Below are 17506 nucleotides of genomic sequence, written 5' to 3'. Positions count from 1 at the left end.
TGCAGCCCCATTTGTGTTTTCATTTCTCAAACCAGCACGTATCATGTATAATTCAGAAATCCATGGTGTCTCATTTCCAGGGCCTGTTTGGATTAAACACTGTTGCATTTGTTCTGTAAATCATGTTAAAAAGTTTTCACATAGGATGGACTGCAGAGGGACAAACCCAGAAAGCTCGGAAGTCGCTTGGTAGTGTGAGAGTAAATAGGTTTTGTTTTAAAAAATAGAGCCGTATATACCAACGTGTTGTTCTTTTGAAAGAAGAATGTGTTCAGTACAATGCACTGAAAAGAAATATCACTAACTGCTTTAACATGAATCAGTGCAAGTTACATCCCTCCACCACTAGCAACTACGAAACACTTCATGGGTAAAATTATACCGTTGTGCTACCATCAACACTTGTTTATTTCTAAATGCAGCATTCCACTCCATTGGCTTCACATCCACAGTCGACAATCACGACAGAGGAATACATCATTTCTTTGGATACCGCAGGTCTCATTGGGCCCACCTTGAGGAGGCTAAATTGGCTGTTGGAAAGCCTGCACTGCGCTTAGCAGCAGGCCTCTTAAGCTGAGACACCAATTGACGAGCGCAAGGGTGCTTTCTTATAGTACTGTTGCCCCAGTTCAAACGAGTGAACAACCCACAGCGCTCACCTTATTAGAGAACAGAGATGCACTCAGCAGTTGGCCATTCAAATTAAGAGGTATTCTGGTGAGTGCTGCTTTATTGACAAAACTGGCACCACAGGCTGTGGCTTCAGTGCTGCCATTTAGGAGATGCTGCCTGTCAGCTGTGGCAAAGGAAGGAGGCGGGTGGGGGAGGTGGCAGGAAGCTGAGAATATTGATTGAGGGAGGTGAGGCAGGTGGGAGGAAGCTAGGTATATTGATTGAGGAAGGGTGATGGAGGTCGGAGGAAGCTAGCTATATTGATTGAGGGAGGGTGATGGAGGTGGGAGGAAGCTAGGTATATTGATTGAGGGTGATGGAGGTGGGAGGAAGCTAGGTATATTGATTGAGGGAGGGTGATGGAGGTGGGGGGAAGCTAGCTATATTGATTGAGGGAGGCGAGGGAGGCAGCAGGAAGCTAGCTATATTGATTGAGGGAGGCGAGGGAGGCAGCAGGAAGCTAGCTATATTGATTGAGGGAGGCGAGGGAGGCAGCAGGAAGCTAGCTATATTGATTGAGGGAGGCGAGGGAGGCAGCAGGAAGCTAGGTATATATATTGAGGGAGGCGAGGGAGGCAGCAGGAAGCTAGCTATATTGATTGAGGGAGGCGAGGGAGGCAGCAGGAAGCTAGCTATATTGATTGAGGGAGGCGAGGGAGGCAGCAGGAAGCTAGGTATATTGATTGAGGATCTAGAGCATCTTACTGGGGAGGGCGAGGGAACCATACAAGGGTTGGAAGGCAGGGTAACAATTCCAAATATGTTTAGTGTTGCCTATGTTTCCCTCTTGCCTACCCTCTCCATATCCTGCACTTTGGTCCACGGGACAGTGCAGGGGGTGAGGAAAGGTTGTTAGGGGTGCACACAACATACGTTTTAAGATGGCTATCAACAAAGAGGATATATTCAACATAATTTTCTGAATGACAAAAGAAGACTCAAATTTCACTCTCAGTGTTTAGCTGTCAAGAGGACACTGAACAGCACCGGTTTGATATCCAGTCCTGTGCTTAGAGGCCAGAATCCGGCATGAACCGAGATATAAAAAACAATGGATTTTTTTTTAGATAATGTCAGATGCAACCCCCATTTTAATATGTTCCTGCTGTTGCTAGTTACCCATCTACAATTCTATATATCTAGCCAAAATACTAATCTTCAAATGAAACTATACCCGTTAATAAAACTCAAATAATCGTGAATTCACAATAATATATTGTTAAATGTCACTACTCAAATTTGTCAGAGAAAACACAGCATGCTGAAGGGACCTGCCCTATACTGCAGGACCATACATTAATTTTAAAAAGTATTATTGATTTTTAAAAAAATATTTCTCCCAGACCTCTCAAAATAGTGATTATTTCTTTGGGCCAAGGCACATTCTTAAACAGTGTATTAATAATAATTTCAACATCATGTTGTTGGTTCCGCAGGCGAGGGCAAGCCACCGCTGGGTTATGGGCATTTTTGAGGATGCAAAATCACCTGGCAGAAAGCATGGACACACCTTCAAGCAGATGCAGTTGTCTATTTCGATGTACTCTATGCATCACAGTGAAGCTCATTTACACAAGGAGCCCTCTCACATGTACCCTCAAGAGGTCAGGGAGAGCTATAAAGCTCTCTCTAGCCAGGCATAATGGGCCTATGCATCTTCCATGAGTAACAACAAGGGAGGAAGGTGAGTGAGACTGGAAGTTGAGGGTGGCGAGAGGGCATTAGACAAGTCCATTGCTTCAGAAGATTTCTAGTCCAGTTTTTAAAGCAGGCAATTTATGTCTGCCAAATTTGCGAGACCTTCCAGCAACCTTGGGTATTGGCTACGATATCGTTCTTTGATGTTAATCTGCACTGCGAAGCTGCAGCCGCTCTTCAACAGACGCAGCACCCTGACCATTAGTTCAGGTTTCTGTCCGCTTTTGTTACGTTCAGCATAGGCAAGCAGCTCCCAAACCCAAAAACATGATGCTGTATGCTAAACATGGTGCAAGAATACAGACAAAGACACTTTTTAATTTAATAGCTCCAAACAGCCTCTGCCTGAACAATAATAAATGGTTGTACTTATGCATTTTAAAAATAAGTCAGCGGATTCCTCACTGTGGACACGTCAGGAGTATTCTTGGTGGTGAATGACAGCGCCTTGCCTGACTCCTCAAGAAGAGAATGGTAAAGACTCACTCCTTCCAATGTACAATGTGGATTAACTCAATGCATGATTTATGAGACACAAATATACACATATTAAATATAAAAAAAACGATTGAAATCAAGAGTTAAGTTTCATCTCACAAAACACCTAAAACTCTACAAACAGTGGGGAAAACATAGTTAAGGTTCAAACACTCACTGCATACAGCTACAAATTCAACCCTAAACTCGGAAGTATAAAGACACACTCCATAACACTACAAATTCAACCTAAACGCTCTCGCTCATGTTAAATTTAGTAGTGGTGAGACCTGCCTAATACCTAAGGTGATCGTTAAGGTCGGATTCATAGTGTTATGGAGTGTTTATACTTCTGAATTGCATGGTTGAATTTGTAGTGGTGTACAGTAAGTCTTGATACTTTAACTGTGTTATTCCCACTGTTTTTAAACATTCACATTTTGCAAGATTAACCTAAACTCTTGATTTTAAAAGGTTTCTTTTATAGTCAATTTCAGTTTCTTTTGTGGGGAGTATGGTGCATAGTGCATGAATGTACAAGTGTCTTCAGTACAAGTGTTTGATATATGAGTGTATCAGAATATGAGCATACATAGTATAGGCCATGCAGTTTATATGCAGTACTTTTACACAATTTACATCATGTACATGAGTTCTATACTTAACAAAAGTAACATCAAAGTGAATCTTGACGTGAATGTCAGTTTTTATACATATAGAAGTGTTCATGTACGTAATGTACAAGTTGAGATTGTGCATGACATATCTTCTGATTACACCTGTTTCTTCCTCCCCTTATATACATAGGTGACTGGGTGGGATAAGTGTGTGCTTTAAGTGCATGTGCCATGACAGGATGTGTTTCAAGGTATGGTGTAAGGCTTTATGGTTCATTTACATATGAAAAATGTGTGTTATAAGCACGTTCATCGTAAATGTGTGCGTGTGGTGAAAGCATGTGTCATGAGAGTGTGCGTTGGAAGTGTGTGCGTCGCAACAGGGTGTATCTTAAGAGCATCTGTAATAAGAGCGTGTGTTGTAAGTGTTAGGGTTGTAAGTGTTAATGCCATAAGAGCTTGTGTCGTAAGAGCATGTGTGGTAAGAATGCGTGTCATAAGACTGTGTGTTGTAAGAGTGTATGACATATGTATGTGTGTATCATAAATGTGTGTGTCATAAGAGTGTCTGTCATCAGAGCATGTGTAATAAGTGTGTGTCTTGTAAGTGTGTGTTGGAAGTGAATGTCGTAAAAGTATATGTTGTAAGAATGCGTCATGCAAGAACATGTGGCGTAAGTGTGTGTGTCGTAAGTGTGAGTGTCATACATATGATTGTCATAAGAGCATGTCTAATAGGGGCATGTGCTGTACAAGTGTGTGTTCTATGTATGTGTGGGGTCAGAATGTGTGGTGTCAGAATGAGTGATGTACGTTTGGGTCTCATTTGAGTGGATGTCATAAGTGTGTTAATGTAGTCCCACAGATACCTGGCATATACTACCACATTCCATAAACCCAATGAAAGAGACAACCTTTTACATTGCCATAGTTTTCCCTGCAGAGTACCTTACATGGCTACAATATGGCCAAATGCTTTGTATTAAACGCATAGTAAGGATCAGGGATACCATGAAGAACTGACAGAGAAGTTGGCTACATTTACCAGATGAGGCTATCCACAGATCAATCTTACAGAGGCTAGGGAGAGAGTAGAGAAGGTCACGACAGAGCAACTATTACAAACATCAGCTAGGAGACCTCAGCCTGAATGGGTGTATGTTAGTAAATATAGTGTCCACAGTAAAACAATAAAGGAAATAGTAAAGACGAATTGGAGTATTTTAAAGTTAGACCATTCTACTAGAGACCTCTTCTTTACATTTCCAGTGTTTTCATATAAGAGAAGTAGCCATTTGAGAGATCTTTCAGTTGACACTCAGACAAGTCAACCAGTAAAGATTGACACAAAATGGAAAGGCACATATCCATGCTTAAATTATATGAATTGTAACAAGGTTACAAAGGGAGATATTGTGCATCGTCCATTTACCGGCAAGAAGATTACATTGAGACATTTCGCTACTTGTGACAGTAGCTGTGTCATTTACAGTATTTGTTGTCTGTGTGATCTTTACCATGTTTGACAGACTGCAAGAAAGGTTCCATGACTGTGGATTGAACACAGATCTAATGTGAGGACTGCAAACCTGAACTCTCCAGTGGCCAGACATTTTCATGAGAGGAACCATCAGGTAAAGTAGATGAAATTTTAAATTCTTGAAGTTATAGATCGTAGAGTTCTTAACATGTTAATGGTGACTAAACTAGAACAAAGAGAATGTGACTTGATTAGCAGACTAGATTCTGTGTTCCCTAAAGGGATGAATGAGGAATTGAACTTGCAATGTGATATTTAACTATGATGCCAAATATAAAGATTTGGAGTTCCCTCTTCAGGGGGAATAGCAACTTTCTTTACTTTATGTGACAACAAGCGATGTGTTATGATATCTTAAGAACTTAAGCAGTTAAGTGGTATCATTTTGTGCATGTAGTTTCACTGTACAGGTCATCTCGTCATGGTAGATTAGAGTTTAAAATCTGACTTCGACAGGGTAAAATACGTTTGCTGTTCTTATATCATGGTACCCAGTATGATGATATATTTGACAATAGTAGAAAAAGGAGTCAATACAATCTTCCTGGTGCGTTAAAAGTGTAGGTAAATCTGGCACTTTTACCACACAGGAAAAATATAAGTTTGTCGGTGGGGGTCACTGATTTCCTTAAGCCAAGAGCTGTAAAAAATGCAGGAATTACTGGAAACGGTGCTGTTAATACCTGCAATCCACTCCATAGAGTCCAATGGGACTACATGAGATGAGGATTTACCGCCCTTTCCAACGCCTGTAATATTCCGGTAATACCAGGACATCAGGCGGTGGAAACGGTAGGTAGGCGTGCCGGTATCCCACCGGCAGGATATCGACAAGCCTATACTGACCCACAAAGACTAATGTCAGATAATTTGACTTGTAATTAAGACTGATAGTTTTAATTTAAGGAATTGTTTTGTGGTGTTTATTGTAACATGCTGTTGGCATCAGCATCGTTATTTGTACAATGTCTTTTTGTGCCTTGATATACATCACTTGTGATAGCTGATGTTTACAGTACTAGTATTATAGGAACCTGTCCATTAGTACAGTTGAAGGTATTGCACTTTATATAATCGCATTTACTTTGTAGTGACAGCATGCACAGAGTATTGATATCTAATGTTGTACGAGGAGTTTGTAAAACAAGAGGTGATGGATGGAAGGTTTAGAATTAATCTTAACCTCTGACATTGCTCTGGGCAACCCTCCAGACCATTCATCTTCACCTGCCAATCCATTACAAAATGGGGAAGACCATATGCAAATCAGGCTTGGTCCCACCCCAAACGTGGCAGATCAGTCCAAACTGCTTGGTCACATCCCTTCTGCATGAGACCACAAGCATCCCCAGGCATGTTTCTATCTCATCAGTGAGGAGTAGCTTGGGTCTTTAGGCCCAGCAGGCACAGAACCCATGTCTGGGCATACCTGTCCCACTTTGGGTGACTAAGCAAAACAAAAGAGGTGATGGCTGTAAGGTTTAGATTTAATCTTAACCTCTGGCATTGCTCTGGGCAGCTCTCCAGACCATTGTTTTTCACCTGCCAAGCCATTACAAAAGGTATAGTATGTCCGGAGAACGTCACTGTATTAGACTTATAGTTGCATGAATAATCAATATTTAATTTTGTATACCAGAGAACGTTACAAGGAATTTCATTGTATTGAAATTACAGTTCTATGAATATCCCATTTTGTACACAAATTATCACAATATGTCATACATTTACAGTTGTTTATCATTGTGAGCATCTGATCGCGGTGGCCCAGTGCCTAGATGTCACCACATTCGCATGAGATGACATCATCGCACATGTGCATGCACACGGTTTTAAGTGTTTTTTTTAACACGCTCTATCACTGTTTACACAAGTCTGCTCGTAGTCACGCATCTTTTGTAAGAATAAGATGTTTCAGATCAAAACATGTGTATATACATTGTACTATAAGATAGAAGCAAAAATTGTAGTTTGCGTTGTAATTATTTTTTACAGAAAGTACATATTTGATAGAACCTGAACATTCAGTGTTCATTTATGTTGAAGAGAAGGTACGTAACCTGTGAGAATATATATCACACATGTTCGAATTTGTATATTTTAATAGGTGAAGGGATTCACATATAATATTACTGTTTATTTTGTTGTCTGTTCAATAATCCAAAGACTACCTGTACATGTTTTTTATTTGATACATTGAGGCGTTCTTCATTTTCTTCTGATGACAGGTATACATTTTGGATTAATTGTGAGAATCATCTTTAAATATTTTTGGAATTGATTAGATGCTTATTTGAGGAGGTCCTTGTATAACTGTATAATCATACTCATTACATTTTGATGCCCTTAAAATGGACTTTCGTCCGAAATGCATTGGCCAAGTATTGTCAGCCTCGCCAATCATTGAAGAAACATGAAGACTTCATTGAAGAGAATTGTATATATTTATGGTGAAGAAAGAGAAATGTGTCTTTATTTCTATGCGAATGTATTCATATAAATAAAAGTGTAGCATTTGTTCCACAGAAGCACAATCGGAACTGTGGGAGGAACCGTGGGTGTTATTATGGTCTTATGCCATAAGTGTGTGTGCTACAAGAGTGTGTGGTGTAAGGCATGTGCTCTGTAACTGTTTGGAAGGAGTGTTTGGTATAAAGTCATGAAAAGCACATGTATTAAATGCCTCTGATATGTTTCAAAACTTTGTACGTATAGAAAACATGAGTTGTCTAGTTCATACATGTACGCAACTTACATCGCCTGAAAACTAACATCAGTCAGTTACAACTTTGATCTGAGTTTTCAAACATATTTTGGTGTACGTGTACGAAATGTACATCGCCCACACATATTTTTACAGTTCATATATAAAATGTGCATTAATTCTGCTCTTGTATTATAGCCGTATAAAACCTCACTTTAAAGTGTGCTGTAACTTTGATATGAATCTTCAATACGTCTAAGAGATGTACAGGAGTTTTTCACTGCATACCTGTACGCAATTTACATCTCCAGTAGATCTTAAAAACATGTGAAAACTGAGACCGAACGTCTGTTCTAACTTTGATGCAAGTATTCATAATATAGTAGCATACATGCATGAAATGTTCATCTTCTTCCCATACATGCACACTGTGTATAAAAAAATACACATTTACTTTACTTTAAAATATTTATACCGCACACCACTGACCCTGAGGCTTAAGGGCGCAGACAGAAACAAACATTAAACGTGGATGACGTGGCCCAAAAAATTGAGCACAGCATCTGCAACACCAAACCGAAAAGAAAATGAAGCCCATTCTTCTATATGGCCAATAAGGATGAATAATCTAAATAACAAAGTCTTCAACTTCTTTCTAAACATTACAATGGATCTCAGTTCCCTAAGGTCAGGCGGGATGGCATTCCAAGCCCTAGGGGCAGCCACAAAGAAAACGCATTTCTCCACCTGGAACAGTTTGTAAGTTGCTATTTTAAATTGATTGGTGTTATTTGATCTAGCAGTACGAGTACTTGATTTGGTCATTCTGCGCATGTGTAGAAAAATCTGAAGAAATATCTCAGAATTGGCGAGCTTGATTTTTTTCAGTGCCCCAAACCATTATAATATCCAGGTGCATCCCGTCTTGAATATGGAAGGAATTTTGAGACATTTTAGAGAATTTTCTTTTTTTGAAAATACCATGCTAAAAGCTGTTCAAAACGTGATCAAAATAAAAAAATAAAAAATAGGAAGTTGTCCATGATCAATTCTGAAATATCCCATGCAGGGGCAGCTTCCTTGCAAAGTACTAGGAGTTTGTTCTGATTATTTCATGGAAGGGTTCAGGTGTTATTAATTAAGCAATATGCCCTGAGTGGCGGGGGCATTACCAACTCAGGTAATGCCCCAGGGACCATAGTTATAACTTATCGAAGGCCCCAGGGCATTACCAGAGTTAGTAATGCCCCCACCGCAAGGGGAATATTTCTATTAGTACCCCGGCCCGCAATGCCTGCGTGACCGGGGCACTAAAAGTATTTTTTTCTGTCCCGAAATGACCAAGAAAATGGCCGCTGGGAAAGGGAAAACAGAGTCCATTTTCCCGTTCCATGACGGCCATCGGGAGCGGACGCACTGGGAACAGAAGTGGTCCCAGCGCGTTTGCTCCCAAAAAAAAAGAAAGGCGCAGAAGGTAAGTGGGGTTGGGAGGGAAAGAGGGAAAGAAAAAAATAATAATACGTACCTGCATCCCCGGCGGGGGACGATGGAAGCCTCCAGCCGTGTGGAGGCAGGGAGCGGGCATGGCCCCACTCCAAGTCTCCACACGGCTGGAGGCTGCCATTGCCCCCTGTAGAGGAGGTCCCAAATAAAGGCTGCATTCCAGTCGCCCATTTTGAAGTTCCAGGAACATTCACAGCAAAATATGTGATGTATGATGAGCAAATAAACCAGCAGAGCACCACAATGGGCCTCTGCCCAGTGCCTATTAGAAGAGCAACACCTATTGAAGTACCGATACCCAGAAAACCATAGACAGTGAAGTATCCATTGAGGAAACCCTACCAGCAAATGAAATGCAATGACGATTGCCTAAGTACTGTCCCGGAAGAAACCAAAAAGGCCTTAATGGAAGACGAATGGTGATGTCACGAGGGCCCGGACTAACGTGCAGACAGAAGAAATGACAACCAAAAAATGACACACAGAGATGAAACGCCATGAATGAAGATATTGTGGACCTAAAGGAGAAGAATGATGTTGAAATACAAAGAAATACAAAGAAGTTCAAGCTGTAAGCAAGATGAAGATATGCAACCAGTTTACACCTGTAAATATGCTTGGAACTGTAAGGAAGCTAAGGAAACAGAGCGGCTTACTATGCTAAGTAGAAAAGTAGTGCGGCAAGTGCCATTATGCATAATCTACCTCAAATTAAGTACCTTATTATAAGTATGTTTCCACTTTGCAAACGAATCAGAACCAACCCAGGTTACTAAAGGCCAAATGAGCAGAGATTCATATTTAGCAAAATGAGAAGAGACAGCTGAATCGAAACTCAGCAGAGGCAGCTCGTCCCAGGGAAGCCAAGGTCATACCCATAGAAGCTATGAACAGTAGCTACTTTTAATTGAAACTAATTGAAGCATATCCTGCCTCTGAAGGATCGAGATAAGAAGGCGAAGGCAGGTGGTGGGTGAAGCGAAAATCAAATACACAAATTGAGAGAAGCAATACAAATTCACGGTGTGGGAATCACGTGACCAGCCGAGCAAGAAGAAGCATGGGTTCACAACTACGCTTGGCATCGGACCAAGCCGAGATATCAGAAGCTTTCCAGACAGAAGATGCAGTTTCGAGGACAACCACAGTGAACTAATTGACACATGGCTATTAAAGTAATTATTGATTGTAACCATAATCAGAGGAAGGCCTGGTAAGTAAGGGGCACCCTGCACCTGGCCGACCAATATGCGTGCTGCTAAGGGAAGTGGAAAAGTATGCATGGGGTTGGTGCCAACCCAGTCACAATGGACCAAGTAATCTAGGGTCCTTTACTTAGTAGAACCAATAGGACGTCATACTTTTAGTGACGTTCACAGTAGTGATTTTTGAAGGAAGGGCTTATAGGCCCATCTGACAGTGTTTACCCAATCCCTTCACTCCGTTACCATATACAGATATCGTACCTATAGTAAAGTTACCTTTTTCCAACCAATAGAATTGCATGTTAACTTTTGAGTGTTACACGTCAATTATGACGAGTTTTGAGTATCAATGTTACAACTTGTATGAAGTTCGTTTGAGTTGAAGACCACAATATATTCCATGGCCAGACATGGTTCAAGAAAACTTGAAAAACAAGCTTCCAATGCTGACATCGGGAGCTGGATAGCGGATACACGAGTTCGAAAAAATGACAGAGGGAACACGTTAGCTATAGGGGATAACAAGGGTTTCCTAATCGCCATACTTGGTGAGAGAGCAGATGACGTTTGGACACGGGAAGGCTACCCAGGTGTGACCACAATTAACACTGCACATGATGGAACTCCATTTAACATTTGCACCAGCCGCAGTATGGAAGGCACTACGAGTGCTTTATCCAGACACTTCCGATATGGGAGCTATACTCAGATATAGACAGATGCATCTGAAAAGAACAAGGCTACCCCAGGGGTACTGTGAGTCTTTTTCTATTTTTAACAGAGTCCTGCAGATGGACCTGAGCAATATTGCCTAGGAAAGTGTTGTCCTGCAATACGTGGATGGCATCTTAAATTGTAGCACAACAGAAGAGCAATGCAGGCATGATTCTGTTCAGCTATTGACTATACTGGCTGAGAAGGGATATAAGGTTGACAAGGAAAAGCTACAATATTGTCAACAAGAAGTGCTGTACATAGGCCAGCTGATCTCACATTAGGGGAAGACGGTGACCCCAGAAAGGGCTGACGCCATATTGAACACGGCTAAGCCACACACAATAAAACAGATGCAGAGCTTTTTAAGCCTATGCAATTATGTCAGAGCATGGGTCTTCGACTATAGCTCTTACACTAAGCCTTTACTTCAGGCCCTAAAGAAGGCCCAAGTGACGAAAGGAGCAATTGAATGGTCTGAGACCATGGAGGAAGGATTTGCTAAACTCAAGAAAGCTATTTGCACAGCATTAGTTCTAGGGATTCCCAATTATGCAGAGGAATTGTACCTGTTTTCACACACGAATGGCAGCATTATGACAGCAGTGCTCACACAAAGAACCACATTGGGGTACAAGCCCCTGGCATACTAAAGTGGAAATTTAGACCCAGTAATGAGAGGTAATTTCCAGTGCCAACAGAGTTTAGCTGCTGCAGCATTCGACCATAGAGAAGGCTACAACCATTGTAATGGGTTGCTCAATGACGTTGTACATCGAGCACTCAATTTTTGCCATTCTAGAGAAACCGAAGGGCACATTGACATCTCAGAGAGCTTCTACTTATGAAGTGATCATATCAAATCCATTGATTAAGGTATTCCGATGTAAGATAGTGAACCCAGCTATGTTTGTAGCAGAGCCCGTCACTGAAGGAGAGCCAATACATGACTGTGCAAACTGTGAAGAATTTTATGAAGAAATCCCTAGGGTGAAAGAAAATGCCTTGGCAGACGGAGAAAGTGTCTTTATTGACTTGTCTTTGAGAATCGATCAAAGTGACGGACAAAGATATACAGGCGTTGCTGTGATGAAGCACACAGCAAATGGAGAATTCTGAGTACTTTTTAGTGTGCGAATATCATCTCATCATTCAGCGCAGGCTGCAGAATTATTGGTGTTGATACTCGCCATTGAGAATCACGCAGACCAGGAAGTAATGGTGTACAGTGATTCCGCCTATGTGACATCGACAGTACACACAGTCTTAGCACGCTGGAAAAGGAGGGGCTACCTCTGAGCAGACAGCACGCCAGTGCAGCACGCAGCCTTCTTGGACAGGCTGATTAAGGCACTACAGCTCCCAGTGGGCATAGCGGTCGTGAAATGCACCACCCACACAAAAGGGACAGATTTTATGTCATACAGAAATCAAGCAGCAGACACGGAAGCCAAGCGTATGGCATCCAAAAGTGAGGCGATCATGGAAGTGGAAGTCATCCACACCAATGAGAGAATGATGGTTGCACGAACGACACCTGAAGGGTATAACAATCTTGGGCAAACACAATTGATGGAACTCCAAGGGGAGGCACCACAGGAAGAGAAGAATCTTTGGAAACGACAAGGGTGTTCTTTAAACCCCTCTGACAGCTTGTGGTGACAAGACAGCACTGTTAAACCCGTAATGCCTGTAGCGCTATTAAAAGTAGCGCTGGAGCAGTTGCATTATCCGGCACACATGACAAAAGAAAATTTAGCAGCAAAACTCGCAGGAGACTGGTTCATACCGAATTTAACCGAGCATGTTGCATTCTTTATAGTGAACTGTATAATCTGCCAACAATTCACAGCTGGGCACACATTAAAGGTAATGTGAGGAGTCATCCCAAGGCCAAATGGGCCTTTTCAGCACTTGCATGTCAATTACGTCGACATGATTCAAGTATGTAACGGGTACAGATACTTAAATGTTGTGTTGTGTCCATTCTCTAAATGGATTGAGGCCGGTACCTGTACACACCCAAACTCTACCTGTGTGGCCACATTTTTAGTGAGCGAAGTATTCCCCAGTTGGGGGGTGTCCGAGGTCATGAGATCAGATAACAGAGCTCCCTTTGTAAACGAGATATTCGAACAGATTAGCTTGCTGCTTGTTATAAAGCACAAGTTCTTGTCGACGTATCATTCGCAAGGTAACGGATACTGTGAGAAGCTAAACGGCTTATTAAAGGAGAGGATAGCCAAGTTGAAGCTTTCTCTAAGAAAGGGATGGTTGCACTGCCCTCCTTTGACATTGTATGCACTGCAGAACCAACCCAGTTCCGACCATCATCTTACACCACAGGAGATAGCCACAGGAAGAAGAATGCGTACTCCTCTGACACCCCGAGATAGAGCTAGATGTGATGCCCAGTCAGCAGGAGAAATTTTAGGGTCTGAATTGCAAAATTACTTGAATTGCATGACATCTTGCCTTACTGTAATTTCAGACCAGCTGCAGCGACAACGAAATGGGTGCAGGGCAGCACAGAACACAGAGGGAGATACTACTACTGACATAGCACAATGACTTTGTGTACCATCCGTTTTCCCTGGAGACACCGTCCTTGTAAGGAACCATATTAGGAAAAAGTGGGATGAGCTACTAGTTAACAGCCCCTTCTCAGTAGAGGACTGCACTCCATCCGCAGTAAAACTACAAGGCAGGAGAGCATGGATTTTTCTAGGCGATATCAAACCTACATCAGAGAAGGCCCCCTGCCTGCACCCCAACGAGAGGAGTCTATGAGCGACTGGGAAGAACCACAGCATGTGCAGACGAGATCCATGATGAAGAAAAAGGACACATGACCATCCAGACAAAGATAAAGAACTTTTGTAAAATTGTGGCTTAAATTGGACACAACCTCTAATCAAAAAAGGGGATAAGGACATAAAAACGGAAACTCTGTGCATCCTGGTTGCAGGGTGAAGAAGATAACTGCACATATTAGCCACAATATAATCTGTTGACTTTGAACCTCTGACTGAGGCACACTTAAAGCCTTGATAAGAAAAAAACTATGCCAAAGTTTGATTGAGGACACATAAATTGGAAGAAAATACAGTATCCAGACTCATTCCACACCAAGACCCTATTCGGAATCACTTATGGTGTCCCGCAGTAGCGACATCACCAAAGGTGTGGTGATATACTTTAATCAAGTGCTAAGATCATACCCGTCATTGGTGGGGAGACTCACCAGTGTTCCTGACTTTCTTCAAGATCCTGAAAATGAAAAGACAATAAGAAGATTGCTTATTGTAATTACCAAACAATTCCTCTTATTTCCTTATTTTCACATAATCGAGGACTGTCCAAATCTTGTCGGAAGAACGACAGACACGCTTACGTTTCTTCGAGATCCAGCGAATACAGAACATCTAAGCCAACTCCTAAATGAAATTGTGATCTTAGTTGCACTCCACACGAACGGACAGCGCAGACATTGTTTACATTGAAGAGATAGCATAAAATCCTGAAACTCAGCAAGACAGGATGGATGTCCCTGTCACTAGAAGACAGCAGATCGGCTCACAACGTCCTTTTTCGTCTAGTCACTGACTTCCCAGAGCTAGTGGGGAGACCGACTGATGTTGACCTGCTCACATTCATCAGAGATCCAGCTAATGTTGCACAGATGGGCATGTTCTTGCATGGAATCGTACTTCAAAAAGAACTCTCTAACCATCAACAGAACTACCTGAGGAGATTCTAAAAGCTTTCTGCCGAGGGAAAGATCGAGGAAGCAGTGTCAAGGGATTCACATTCTTCCATTTGTTGTTATTTCGTCTCTAGTCTTCATCCTGACCAGGATACAACATGTCTTCGGGACTGAAGCAAATCCGAGGACTGGACTGGGAGCTGACCTACATTGAACATGCGCGGTAAAAGGACCCGCTGAAGTGTTATTTGATTTGATTCTTCACATAGTTTAGCAAATAAACTGTATCCTGAAATAAGAGACAATTCACGCCCGCAAGAGGGGGGCCACTTGTAGGACACCTGAACCACTTAAACACAGAATCCGACAGATAATATTGTCTAAAGAAGTATAGTAAAAGGTAGACATTTTGCGAATGATCAAGATGGGGATCCAGAGCAGCAATTTTGTCCTCCCACAGGAGGAGAGATGTCCACGTTTCCCTGGAAGGAAATGCTGCCGCCTGACTTACAGGGGCATAATGTATTAGTGTATCATATTCATTATTATTTTACTGTCATTAACGATCAGAACTGCTTTTTATTTTGGTCCACAAAGCTCTCCAATTCCAGTACTCCCACCTAATGATGCACGCATGAAACCCACAAAGGCACCCAGACCTTACATAGTCATTACGGTCCCTAGAAGATCTGATGGTGGAATGAATGAGCTTGAAATGGATGTGATTAGCAATGACAAACACGCACTTGTGGTAACAAACAAAAAGAAAGGCCGGAGACAGGGTCGGCAAAGAGTGACTGAAGAAAGATTACTGACAACCACGTGCATGCAAACACTGAATGCACATACAACAGTCCTAGTGTCAATGACTGCAGAACCACAATTCACAGCCTCAGAGAAGAAAAGACTGCTTACCATGGTAAGTATCACTACAAGTAAAATAAAGAGCCAAATGAAGGAATCAGACATAGTGGAAAGACTAGATTAGCTGAAGAAGATACCCACAGAGACAGCAGTGACAAACATATGTTCCAATGAAAGGGACAAGTGCAAGTTCCACAGTACAGCCATATACCGGACCAATGTCAGGGTGGATGAGATGGCCATTTATAACCAGCAGGAAAAAGATGTATGAGGACAAGGAAATAACTGCCAGACTTGTGTCTACTCAAATGGCGCAGATGAGGAAGCCTGCACCATGGACCAGGATACCTGAGAACCTTCCATCAAGAAGGAGCCATACCGATGCATTCAGGGATGTAGTGATAGCAAATGACAGGAAAACACTAAGAATCAAGAGACGCATGCATGGAGATGACAACGAACTAAATGACTACCTGGATAGCACAGCACATATGGGAAACAACATTTGGTACCAGGACATGAACGAAGTTCAAAGACGAAATTCAGGAGGGGAATGCTTTGGTTGTGCACTCCTACCATACAGCATGGGGAAGTCCTAGATCTTCGTAGCTGTATAAATCGATGTCCAGACAGCACACTGTCGATCACACGTAGCAATGTGCAAGACCAGAGGCCAGTTCATTGCTAGTGATGCCTCACTGAAATGGGCAACTGAAGCAACTGATCCAAATGAAGACAACTATGTTCAGGACATAAAGACAAGAAACAATGGAAAGACGAAACACATTGGCCCTCATTACGACCCTGGCGGAGTGGGTTACCACCAGCGGTAATCGTGGCGGACCCGTCCGCCCTACTACGAGTTCCCGTAGCGCCATGGAGCCTTTCTCCGCCTGGTTTTACCGGGCGGAGAAATCCATGGCGCTAAGGGACCTCGTTGTTAATTACGCCACCGTACTTTACGGTGGCGTAATTAACGCCTTCCCCACTCCCATTATACCCTATGGGGCAAGAATGGGAATGGGGAAGGGCAAAATGGGGATTGGGGATTTACCGCTCCGCCAAGGTCGGCATGGGGTGGAAAATCCGCCAACCCCCATGGCGCTATCGGCAGCTTTCCGCCGTGCTCCGCGGTGCATTTAGCACCGCAAATTCCGCCAGGGTCGTAATGAGGGCCATTGTGATCATATATGAGAAGCCTGCAGTTAAAGGAGCGGAAATCAGAAGAAAAGCGAACCAAAAGCTAAATGTCCAAGGAAAAACCCCAGAAGAAGCTCGGAGATGGAAGAACAGAGGCCAAATGCAAATTTGGGGAACAGTGCTTTCACCAGACGGATGGGAGAAAGGAGTAGTGATATGCCGAGCATGGATGGTCTTCGGTCACTACAAGCCTACCATCAACATAGTGCGAAATGGATTCAAGCCATTATTGCCAAAGCTTGCAAAACCTTTGACATGGGCCGAAGACAGAGGAGGACCCTTACACATTGTGCCACTGGAAAGCCCAAAATTCTGCTGCAGGAATAATGGCACAAGAAAGATGGGAGAGAATCAGAATTGTGGACAAATCTTTGACCCCCAGGTATGGAGCATGGTACTGTGGTAATGGATCACTATTGGGCATGTGGCTATAAAGCATACACCAGACTGCCGAGAAACTGGGAAGGGATATGCACTATAGTGAATGTCTATGTTCCAACTTTGGTAATCCCGAAAGGCAATTTGAATATTGACAGTTTCCCTAAAGCAGATGCTCACCTGAGAAAAAGGAGATATGTGGAACTGATGACTCAATTGAAAAGA

Source organism: Ambystoma mexicanum, chromosome 10 (genome assembly GCF_040938575.1).
Source record: "Ambystoma mexicanum isolate Mex_15411 chromosome 10, UKY_AmexF1_1, whole genome shotgun sequence".
NCBI classification, from domain to species: Eukaryota; Metazoa; Chordata; class Amphibia; order Caudata; family Ambystomatidae; genus Ambystoma; species Ambystoma mexicanum.
Note: the sequence above shows the minus strand (reverse complement) of the source record.